The sequence below is a fragment of the Lycorma delicatula genome, chromosome 4, assembly GCF_047948215.1.
Source record: "Lycorma delicatula isolate Av1 chromosome 4, ASM4794821v1, whole genome shotgun sequence".
Lineage (NCBI taxonomy): Eukaryota > Metazoa > Arthropoda > Insecta > Hemiptera > Fulgoridae > Lycorma > Lycorma delicatula.
The window spans coordinates 93,337,523-93,350,245 of NC_134458.1; the positions used below are offsets into that span (position 1 = coordinate 93,337,523).

The 12,723-nt window shown below is 30.9% G+C and overlaps 1 protein-coding gene across 7 annotated transcripts in view; it reads left to right on the forward strand.

The window, feature by feature from the left end:
- ACC (acetyl-CoA carboxylase) overlaps positions 1-12,723 on the forward strand; it is a 390,006-nt gene that overhangs the window by 262,816 nt on the left and 114,467 nt on the right. The window lies entirely within an intron of this gene.

Below are 12,723 nucleotides of genomic sequence, written 5' to 3' on the forward strand. Positions count from 1 at the left end.
ATAGCTGGTGAATAGTTATTTATTTTCGCAAATTCCTTATGAAATTATATTATCTACTGAATAATATTATTATTACTGACGAAAATAGTTTTTTTATGAGTGTATCAGAACTTTTAAATTTAGTTAATAAATATATTTATTTTGATATTTAATTTGATTTACCATATTAGTTTTAAAAAAATAATAAATAAAAGTAGTAGTATCTTTGACTGGAGTTTAAAAAATAAAAATAAATTAATAATTTATTAACCTAAACATACCCATGATTATTATTAACACTAAACATACCCTTACAAACGCACAATATCCAAAATAAAATTCACTGAGACCTGTTAAAAGAATTCTAACTTAAAACAGGTGCAAGACAAGGGGATGGTTTGTCACCGACGTTTTAATGATTTATTAGAGAAAGTAATAAAAGGACGGGAAAAGAAGATAGCAAAAGATTGGACTACACCATTAAATAAAATTGGATCCGAAACGAATCGGATCGACCGCCTAGCTTTTACGACGGTATTACAGTTTTCTCTAAGAATCTAGGAACGACAGCTTAACAAATGAGCCGCCTAAAATATATCGCAGAGAAAATAGATCTGAAGATTTCCTTAAAAAAGAAATCACGACCGAAATCAAAGATTCCCCGAGTCCCTGAACACGAAATATGGAAAAATCAACAAAGTTAATAAATTTAAATATCCGGGAGAAATAATCCAAGTCAACGGTTTAGATAAAGAGGCCGATCAAACAAGAACGATAAAAATGGAATTAGCCTACCGACTGACGAAAAATATTTACAACAAAAATAACATCTCTACGAAAGCTAAAAGCAAACATTACGATACGGTAATCAAACCAGATGACCTCGAACGCATCAAAATCCACTTTCAGTTAAAAATCTGTCGAAATAAACGCAAAAAAAAAGAAAGGAAAGTCTTGATAAAAATTCTTGGAGAAATCAAAGTAGCTGAAAACGAATACAAATTCGGAAGTAATAAATATATTTAAAAATACAATGAAACTAAGAAAATCTCAGATTCCATCAGAAAAAGACGAACCAAATTCTTCGGCCACCAACAGGCTTACAAAACAAATCTTCAACCTTATTTACAACAAAAAGAATGGCTCTCAACGGTTCAAAAGACGTTTAAAGAAATCAAAATATATGAAGAAATATTACAAGATAGAACAACGTTCAGAAAGATTTCGAGAGAAGGAGAAAAACCCGACTTTTAATCGGAAGAGGGAAGGTAAAAACAAAGCGAAAGAATGACGAACTACTGAAAGACCAGGAAAGAAAAAGTCCGAAAGAAAGCGAAATGAATAAAAAAAATGTTTCACGTGATCCTCATCGGCCAAACTAAAAAAAGGTTTGTCATCATTATCGACTTTCGTCATAAAAATTGATGTAATGAGCTGCTAATAAAATTCTACGATACATATATATAATAATATAAGATCGTGGAATTAATATATATATATATATATATATATTGAGAACGGACAATGAAACATTCTCGTTTGTGATTTCTAGGTTACTGATCATCATGGAAGACTGACAGCGAAAGTCGGTCGAACCAGGAAGTATAATAGTATACAAATTCGGTTGGAATGGGCCTAACAGACCATTTTTTTCATAAATAAAAAACAGTAGTAAAATAATCAACTATTAACAAATTGATTTGTCATAATACATTGAATTAATTTTTATATGTTAACAAAAATACGAGTGATTGTTATATCATTATATAAGTATTAAATTATTATTTTCTTCCGTATTATTTTGATTAAATTATAAGCTATGATTATACGAGTATATAAAAATCGTGAACCGTAGTATTTGTTTATAAGACAGAATAAACACAAACTTACGGTTTATAAAACCAGAAAGATTTGCTTGTTAATTTTATTATACCCCCGCCTGTTTTAATTTGTAAACAGTAATAGAACTTTACAAGTACTCGATTATACATTACACAACTGTATGACTTTATTCGTTAAACTAGTTTTTAAGTTTAAAATTCAAATCAAAAAACTGGTATTCTTAAAAAAAATATATATATATTTTTTTTATTTTGTGAAAAAGAACGGCAATTAAAATGTTATATATGTGATGTATTTTAATGTTATCATATAAACAATATTATTACATAAAATTTAACATCTATTGAAACGTAAATCGGTGAAAGTTACATTTAAATACTGTTTGGGAAAAGCTATCAAATACCTGCGAGGCGTTTTAACGCATTAATAACCTTGACTTTATTGTATATTTTAAACACTTTTAATGGCTTTAGTCGTTTTAAAAAGTTGTTCAGCTATTTCTTCTAAAGGAATGTCCATTTTTATTAAGTATTTACGTATACGGATATTAATATGTACCGAAAACTGGTAAAGTAACGTTTACTCGTAATTAACACGTGATTGTACATTAATTATATAGCCCGCTACGACTTGTTTTCCTCTACCAGTGAGGATGACACAGTAGTCGAGTAATGTATTATTAATTTGAAATACATTATCTCGGTGATTACTCTCTCTCTTTCTAGTGTTAATTTATGCGATATCTACTCCTGAGTATAATTTATCACCCTACCTCGAGAACTGTTAATTTTATGATATTCTCCCGACTAGGATTATTCATATTAAATGCCTGTTCCGATCTCGATAAATTATCTCTTCATCTCTTTCACGGCCGTCCTAAATGATTTCATCCTACTTTACGGCCGTTTTTGAAAAAATACTGTTCGTCGTATTCTTCGCATTTGAGAAAGATGTCTGCTTCTTTTCAACGATGAAGGGTTGTTATGGTCGCTTCTATTGTCGAATTCTTTTCCCCCGAAGTACATCGTTTTACGGCTACCGAAGATTTAATTATAGATCTTTAACCTGTTTAATTTCTGTATTTATACGCGATCGATCTTCTGTTCTATACATCGTGGTAGATACCGCTATGAAGTTATACGATATTATTTGTATGTGCTTTGGAAACGCATCTTTAGTTCGTTCCATTCATTAAAGTAAAATTGATAAATTTAATTTCGGTACCGACCCTAAACAAAGAACTTAACCTGTTACAAAATTTTATAATAAATTTTTTCATTACTAAAAAAAACCGTAATTTTTATTTAGAAAAAGTTGCGTCGGTATTATATTCTTTACTTAAATTATAGTTAGGTTTTTATTTAAAAAACAATTCTTCGAATTAAATTATTTTGAAAAAGTTTATAACGGTACCGCTAGAGGAAGTTCCTCTAAAAAAATTATCAAAATCTGTTTTTTTGTTGTTGTAAGGCTTGAAAACAAAATTTTTTTTTAAGTACCTAATTTTTTTTAGAAAATGGTTAAAAAATCAAAACCATTGTAAAAAAAATGTTACTTATGTAGGCATTTATAAATGAGTTAATCGAATAGTTTTTTTTTGTTTTTTAGGAATATTGTTAAATGTATTTAATACCCGAGGAAAATTCCAAATCACCCGAAACGTTTTTCTTCTTTTTTTTTAAATTGACTTTACAAGAATGTTTAATTTTTATATTATTACTTTTCTTACTTGTATTGATCGTATCGAATTGATATTTAGAAGAAAAAAAAAAAAATATATATATATATGTTTTTATTTTTGTAATGGATGTTTACTGTTTTGTAATTTCAGAGCGATTTTTTAGAATGAGTAAAGTTGTTTCAGCAGGTAGATGGTGTACTTAACGGTTAAACAAAATGGTAACTGGACTTAAATTTAAAATAATCTTAAACTCGGTAACATTATCCATATTTTATCGATTTAAATATGGTCTAAGCTCCTACTGTAAAAAAACACCTTTCTGTAATTTGTTCTTTCGAATAAAAGCGTTACATAATTCAAACAGCAACCGCAAACTTACGTATTAATAACCGTAATATTTTTTAGTTGCAATTGTTTCGCATATTCCTCATCTTTGTATTTTTTTTAATAATAAAGGATTTGTAAAAATTGCAATCATTTCAACCGCTACCCGAAGAAGTTAACAGAAAAATCCCGGTTAGTGAAAAAAAATTAAAAATCTCCAATATTCAGTATTTATTTAAAGTTAATATTAATTATAAATTTTTTAAAGAATAATTTATCGTAAGATAAAGTTATCTTTTTTTTATCCTAAAACACTAGAACAGTGAAAGGTCATTGAATATTTGAGGTCGAATCGTTCTTTATACCAGTGTATTTGGAGAATGTTTTAAGGAATTTTATCATATATATTTATATATATATATAACCTTATAACATAAAAAATTGGGTATTATTTATTATTACTAATAAAATAAAATAACTGTGAAATAGTCCTGTAAATTTTTCGTTATCATTATTCAACGTTCAAAATTGATAATTTGGCAATTAATATAGATAGATAAAACCGAAATTTTGAGATGCCAAAATTATCAGATTCTTTTTTCGCTCCACCAATTTATTTGGAAATTGTTATTATTATTCATATATATTAATGGCCTGTAAGATTCATTTAAAAAAAAATTTACGATTCATTTTTTTTAAAATTCTATTTAACCGCAAAGAGGTTAAATATATGAACTCACGTATTCCGATTGATCGAAGTTTTCCTTTTCATTAAGTTAACCATCATATGTTTATATATAATACAATACGCTATGGTAAAGGAAGTTTATATACGGTACATCGATTGTATTATGTAAAGGTGAAAACATATTTTCAAGGAATTTCTTTAAAAAAATCTTGTATCATTAATTATGCATTAGGCCTACATTATACTTTTTAATTACGTATCATTTTTTTCGTTTTAGGCTATACAGCAATTATATTAGACAATTAAACTCTATTTCACAATACTTTTTATTAATTATAATGTGTAATTAAAAGAACTATAATGAGCGTATTTCATTTTTACTGAGCATACGTATTAGGTCAAGCGTGAGAGAAAAAGAAATTGTAGTTTATTCAATTGCGTGTACACTCGCACCCGTAAGCGTATAACTTCTAACAACTGTATTTATGTAAAATGTTTCAGTTTGATAAAAATAAAATGATATATTCAAATAATTTAGTAACTAATAATTATTTATTAAAAAAATTATAATAAAATATTATACCGTATTGATATAATATGCGTAAAAATAAATCAATTTTTTTTTTTAGTCGATAAATATTTTTAATAATATTAAGAAACGCTTATCGGAATAAAATAGCAAAGAGCAACACTCATGAAAATTAGAGTGAATTCGGATTGTCAAATAAAAAAATCATTTGTGGATATTAAGGGATTAATTAAAAAAAAAAAATTAATTAAAACAAATTATGAAAAAAATAAATAAACATTTACTAAACTACTAAAAACATTTTCATAACTTTTTTCAGAAATATTGATTTTTTTTTATCGTTTGATTTTTATTTAAATCCGTAAATAGAAAATGTTCAACTACAAAAATTATTTCAAATTTATCGATTCACATACGGTCTAAGCTCCTACTGATGAAAAAACACCTTTCTGTAATTTATTGTTTCGAATGAAAGCGTTACATAATTCAAACAGCAACCGCAAACTTACGTATTAATATAACCTGAATATTATTTAATAGCAATTATTTTAGATATTCCTCATCTTTGTGTGTTTTCTTTTTTTTTAATAATAAAAGATTAGTAAAAAATTGCAATCGTTCTCTATAGTCGTCGACCGCTACCCGAACAAGGTAACAGAAAAATCCCGATATCAGAAGAATGAGATATTGTTGGTAAAATGGGGTAGATTTGTTTTTGGGTCAACCGTGTTTGATTTTAACTGAATTTTTAACAAAATCATTACACGATGTTAGAATATTTATACAATAAAAATTAAAAGTTTGATGATCGTTTCGATCTTTTAACAATCATCATTAGTAGATGGAGAGGAAATAAGGCTGAAAAATTCATAGAACATTACTTATCAAGTGCTTAAATAGATTTTCCGCGTAAAAATCAATGAACTAAAAAATAAAGCTGTTTTCTTATTTTATTTAAAAACTGAAAAAAGTAACGTAATGATTTTGGATAAAATTGATTATAAAAAACCTTCCCATGATTTTATTCCGGAAACTAAACAGTTTATTACTATTTTCAATTTAAAAAAAGTATTTTTTATGTTTTTTATTCGCCTTTACTAAAATTTCGTTATCTACTGATGATGATCGTTTAACAATTGAAATGTACGTCTACTTTTATTATAATTTTTGTTGCCGGATTTATTTAAAAACAAAAAATACATCTGTAAACGATTAAGAAAAAGAATTCGTAATTTGTTATGTTTTCTGATAAACTGGTAAACATATATAAAACTTTAAAACTAAGAATCGTTTCTGGTTATTTTGGGTCTGTAAGCTTTTACTTTATTATAAATTTATTAAAATTTTTTTTTGTATTTAATTAATTATAAAAAATTTTATTTAATTTAATCGAATCGTAAATAGACGATAATAGATTTTAGGGAAATTGTTCAATTTGTCCGGCGAGTTTGTAACTAATTCATTCCAACTGTTTTATCCTTGACCGACTTCTGTTTTGTTATTTATATTTCTTATGTCATTCTTGTTTCAATTTATTTATTAAAAATTGTTTTTTTTTCTATTAACAATACAGTATATTAGAGTATAAAATTACTCTAATGAATTTTAAAGTGTTTATAGGCTATATTTTTTTATTCATGTATGAACAAAATATCGAAAGTTTGTTTTTTTATTGTAAAATACTAATAATTTATATAATCTAATAAATTACATTAAAAAAATCAGAAATGTCCTTTTATTTTATTCCTTTTTAGAAAGAAAGACACTTGTATTATTAGAGGAAAAACAACAACAAAAAGTAACCTATTTATTTTGTGTTTACTGTATTTATGTTTATTTTAATTTTCGACTTCATATATATATATATATATATATAAATAATATTAAATTTCATTTTAAACATGAAACTCGTAATTACGTACTAGTTTTGTTTACGAAACTCAATTTCTGTTTAAAATTACGCATTCTAGTTCTTGATGTATTTGTAATCGTAAATACATTTATGTATGTTTTACTTAGGTTATTCTATCGACGGTTCTCACCTTTGCTAATGGAATATGAAATAATTATCTATTAGCAATCGTTTATTTAAAACAATTTACCCTACAAGTTTAAATAAATAGATTTTTATTTGGATCAGAACATAATTACACATTATATTAGTTGCATTAAGAGTGCGTGTTTGTGGAGAAAAACTATATTATTTTCAATCTTCGAATAATACATCTATAAAATAAATAAACAAAAATTGAACGTAATAAATCATTTGAAACATATTATTCTAATCAAATAAAATATCTATATAAAAATTTAAATGTTTACAATTAGGAATAAAATCAAGAGAAAAGAGTGTTTAAAACAAATTAAACTAAAAAATAATACAGTCAAAGAAACTCCATATAAAAAATATAAGCAAATAAAATTGACAAAAAAATGTTACTCTAATCCTACAACGCTACTTGTTTAATTCCCACTTTGAATCAAATATCGTAATTATCGAATAAAAGATGAATATAAAAATCAGATCATAAAAAAGTAAAGATTTAAATACAATATTACCTTAATAAATATAAAAAGAAACACAACAATAATATAGGAAAATTATATATATATATATATATATACACACACACACGAGGCAAAGTTATCTACACTTTTCGTCCTACAATTTACACAAAACTAGTGGTTCAACACGTACATCATTCTTCTACATCCTGACCCCGTAGGGGAAGACACCCTCTCCGTACCTAGTCCTTATGGGTTTTACCGTAGGTCATCTTCAGAACCCTGGCAATCTCTCAGCCTTGTTCTTGCCTCAGTCAGGATGCCATCCATGCGAATACCACTTGTGATATTCCCATCGGCGTACTACTAGAAAATGAACTCATCAAAACAAAACACTCTATGTCGAGTCTTTAAAAGATTGAGTGACATGAAGAAACTGAAATTAAAAACGCAGCTACCTATCCGATAGGTTAGAAGTTGAATTTTAATACGCATACATAACACAAAATAAACAATAAAAATGAACTTAAAAATAAAACTAAATAAATAAAATACTACAAATACATGAAACCTGGTAACACCAGAACAAGAAAACCACGACACAGGAAAGACCAGGAGGAACTCTAAATTCCCTCGGCAATTCGCTCTCTTGCTAGTAACCCGATGAAATTTTCAACGATTACCTATTCGACCCGGTTTTTCCAATTTCACGGAGATCTAATGTCGAGCCGAAAAATAGTCTCCGTGCGCAAAAGTTCGTATTTTGCGCATTATTAAATTACATGGTATGCGACATCCAGTTGCTCACAGTCTGGACACACACCTGAATACACCAGGCCAAATCGCTGGAGTCTGTCTCGGAAGGTGCCATGACCATAAAAAAATTGCGTCACATACTTGTTAGGGTGGACCCAAGGGGCGTCCCGCAAACCAACAATGTCTGGGAAGAGATCATGCGTATAACGCCCATCCGCTGCATTATCCCATCTGGCCTGCCATAAAGCATTGCTATGCCATTCTGTCTCGTGAATGTTTTCTGAAGTCAACTCACCTGACTTCTTAGCAACATAACGCTGCTGCTTTTCTGACACAATTAAATCTATCGGTTCCACGCCTGCAATCACTAAGATTGCTTCCCGTGAAATAGTACGGTAACCTGCCGTTACCATTAATAATATAAGGCGTTGAGCTCTTAATAATATATGCCGATAGCTTTTAAATTGTAGCCTATCTGCCCAAAGAGGCGGCGCATATAGCATAATTGCCTCGTATACGCCCTTATACAGAATACTCATAGTCTTAAAATTAAGACTCTCAATTAGGATTAACCACTTCGTCGAATACCAAAGAAGGCACGACAGGCCTTCTCCGCGACGTAATTAAGGTGTTTCTTGAACTGCAATTTCTCGTCAAGAAACATCCCGAGATACTTTTGAATTTGAACATATTTAATACGAAGGCCTGAGATCGAAACACGAACCTGACGCCTCACTGCCAAACGGCCTTTAAGAAGCATCATCGTGATCTTCTCCCGGCTGAACATCATCTTATGTTGATGACCCCACAACTCAAATATCCTGCATGCCTGGGTGGCTCGGAACTCAACCTCCCTCCGCGAGCTTCCTTTTACCAGCAGGAGCCCATCATCGGCATAAACCACGGTGAGACACCCGCCGGGCAATCTCAGGCGTAGAAGGGAACCAAACTCCACCACCCACAAAAATGCATCCGACACGCTGCCCTTAGGACAACCCTTGGACAGCGTCTTTCCTATCTCAGACCCGCCCACGCGAAGCAGCACATCCCGATGCCTGAAGTAACTTTGCATTACTCGCAGTTCACTGTCAATGCATCGTCTCTTTTGTAATTGATAAACTACAGAAGGCCACCACAGAAATGCACCGGAGATGTCCAGGAAAATTCCCAGGACATATTCCTCCTCGCTAGCTCTTACCACACTCATCACGCGGAGTGTGGCATCCTCGGTACTCTTTCCGGAACGAAACCCGTACTGCTTTTCCATTAATAAGCTTTGTGAGATCAGCCTCTCATTTATACGCAGGTACAGAACCTTTTCGAAGACCTTACCAATAACCGGCAGCAACGTTAAGGGCCTATACGACGAAGTAACAACGGGATCCTTTTTGCCTCCTTTAAACAACAATTTAACAGTACCCTTCTTCCAGCATACCAGGAAGTATCGGCCAAACAGTAATTTTTTAGAAACACGCGTGTGATTGTTTTCACACTAACCCTAACCGAGCGAACAAGGAGCTCCGGTTATTCCATTAAAGCCTGGGGTCTTACCCCTACTTAAACTGAAGATAATTTGACGCACTTCAAAATCAGTAATCTCCAAGGATACTGCACCTCCGCGAAACTGAGCAACCTCACGCTGCCCCCGCAGATGGTATGCGGTTTGTCCAGCTTCAATGTCGTCAAGTAATTTGTGTAATATCTCGAACATGTCTAAAATTACCCCAAACGGGGTCGAGAGGGCAAACAGAAGAACGTCCTTACGTCGTTTCTGTCCCAATATCCTATAAACAACTTCCCAGGGATGCTTGTTCCCCTGGTCATGCACAGCGGAACGCCAGGAATTCCTCTTCGCCGTCCGAACTTTGTGAAACTATTGAGATCTACGATCTCTGTATTCAGCAACAAGAACTGTCCGCCGTTTCGGACCTCCCTCACGTTGAGAAGCTCTCCAAAATCGACTGGCAGCCCGTTTCAAAGGTGATAATTCCCTGCTCCACCACGGAGCAAGCGTCTTTCGACCAGAACTGCGGGGAGTTGAATTTTCGGCGACGTCCATAAAGGCCGCTGACAGACTACTGCTAGGTCCTCCAAATTCAGAACCTCTAGACTCCGATCTAAAACTCGAAGTCTGGCTGAAAGAAAATACAAATTTTTTTCAGTTCGCATGCCTGTGCAGAAAACTTCGCTGAACCATCACCTCCTTTCTCAGTGCACGTTCCAGCGGTTCACTAGCTTGCGTATTCCTTCCAACAAGGTTTTCTGTTGGTCCCGAAGTCACCTTTGTACCGCTTCCTGCACGTCTTTAGTCCGTGGAGCAAGATCTTAGGCCGGCTATGTCCAACCCGCGGCTCAGTTGTTCCTTTTGTGTGGCCCTTATATATTTTACGTAGATACGTTTTTATACATTAGAAAAAATAGAACAATAATTATAATATATGTTATACAAGTAATTGAACATCTATTTATATCGGCTATGACTACTTAACAGCTTAATACAGTTTTCATGGCTATTTTTTACATTAAACTATTTTACAACATTCATAGATGCATTTTGTAGTATTAAGTTTTTTTAACGTAGACGCTAAAGATAGACACTGTGAAATGTTTTTATTTTTAAAATAATACGATTTAAAAATAAAATACATATATTTTAAATAGTTTAAAAACAAAATATAAATAAGTTTAGATAGATTTGGGAAATTTAATAAAAACACCATTGTAAAAAAAAATTATATCAAAAAATAAAAACTTTTTGGTTTTGTTTTATTACACTGAAAACAGTATAATAAAATTATAAGTTAAAGAATTTACTTATAACAGGCGGCTGCTCTTTCTACCCTTGTCTGTGCGGCGTGCGGCTCACTTCACATTCCTAGTATTTTATCGGCCCGGTAACGATTTTGGATTGGACATAGCTAATCTAAGGTCGTAGGGAGAATACTCCAGTACCTCAAAACTCAACTTGATGGTTTGAACATTTGAGCTTGTGGTCTGCAGTATGTAGTCTTGGTATCCATCGCGTACAGATTTTACGAAAACCGAACTCGTCGTGGATGATTTGACGAGCAGAATCACGACTTATGTTCAAAGAAGTCGCTACCTCATAGATGGTAACTCGCCTATTTGCCAGAACCGCCTCTTGAGCTCGCTGAATCTTGTTCGTGGTGGAGGTTGACGGGCATCCTGTTCCCCCTTCGTGCATCACACTTGTCTGAAAGTTTTTAAATTCTCGATCCACCAAAAAAACCACTTTTACGCGATAAAACACTGTTCTCGTATTGCGATAAAAGTCTGCAACGTTATAAATGGTAGTCGTACCGACTTTAAGCACGCATGCGCAGAAGGCACAGTATGACAACCTTGAAAGTGTTATGGCGAAAGTGTAGATAATTTTTGACTCGCCCTCGTATAACTTGACCGGCTAAAAATAGAAAAAAACTTAAATCTTCCTTAAATCATTTCCTGAAAAAGCTGATAAACCAAATAAGAAATATAGTTGAAGAAATGACCTCAAATAATAAATAACACAGATAAAAAAATGATTGCTTTAATATTTGGTTGGAAAAATCATAATCGGAAAAGCCATAACAATATGTAAAATTATAATAAATATTTGAAAACACAAAATAAGAAAAACGAGAGAAAAAAAGCACGTTAAAGCTTTAATGGATAATATATTTGAGTGTGTATTATTTTTATTCGTTAAACGAGAATGGAGAAACTGTTTTTATTTTTAATTATTATTATAAACTTACAGGGTAATATTTATTTTATTAAAGAAAATCATATTAACGGAGAATAATTTATTTAAAATGGTTATAGATTAAATGAAGAGATGAATATTGAGAGAAAGATGTACGAATGAAAAAACGCGAAATTTATGTTTGTTTTTTTTTTTATACCAAACGTAAAATACAATGAATAGGTAAGTGGATCTTTTCCTCTCTAATGTGATTTATGAGTGATATTGAAAAGTGGTGACACTCAAATTCGTGGTGTAAAATATCGATGCGTAAATATGAAAAAGCAAACACATTATCACAATAACATTAACATTATTTACACATCTTATATACTCTGTACAAACTTCCTGATTTTTTTTTTAGGGTAGAGAATAAATACATAACTTCTGTAAATATATGTATAAAATTCAAATCTTTAGTGATGTAAATTTTAAAAGGTTGTAAATCAAACCGCCTTGTGATATTTTGTTCAGGTTCGGGTCTGTTCTTTATTTAGTTATTTATTTTATAATAAATAATTACAATATAAAGATTTTTAACACAATACATTTATTTAAAACCGAATTCATTTCGTAGAAAATAAAAACATATATATATTTAACACTTACATACAAAAAATATAACGATATAGATATGTGTTAACCGATAGAATATAGTGAAAGAAAGAGCTGTG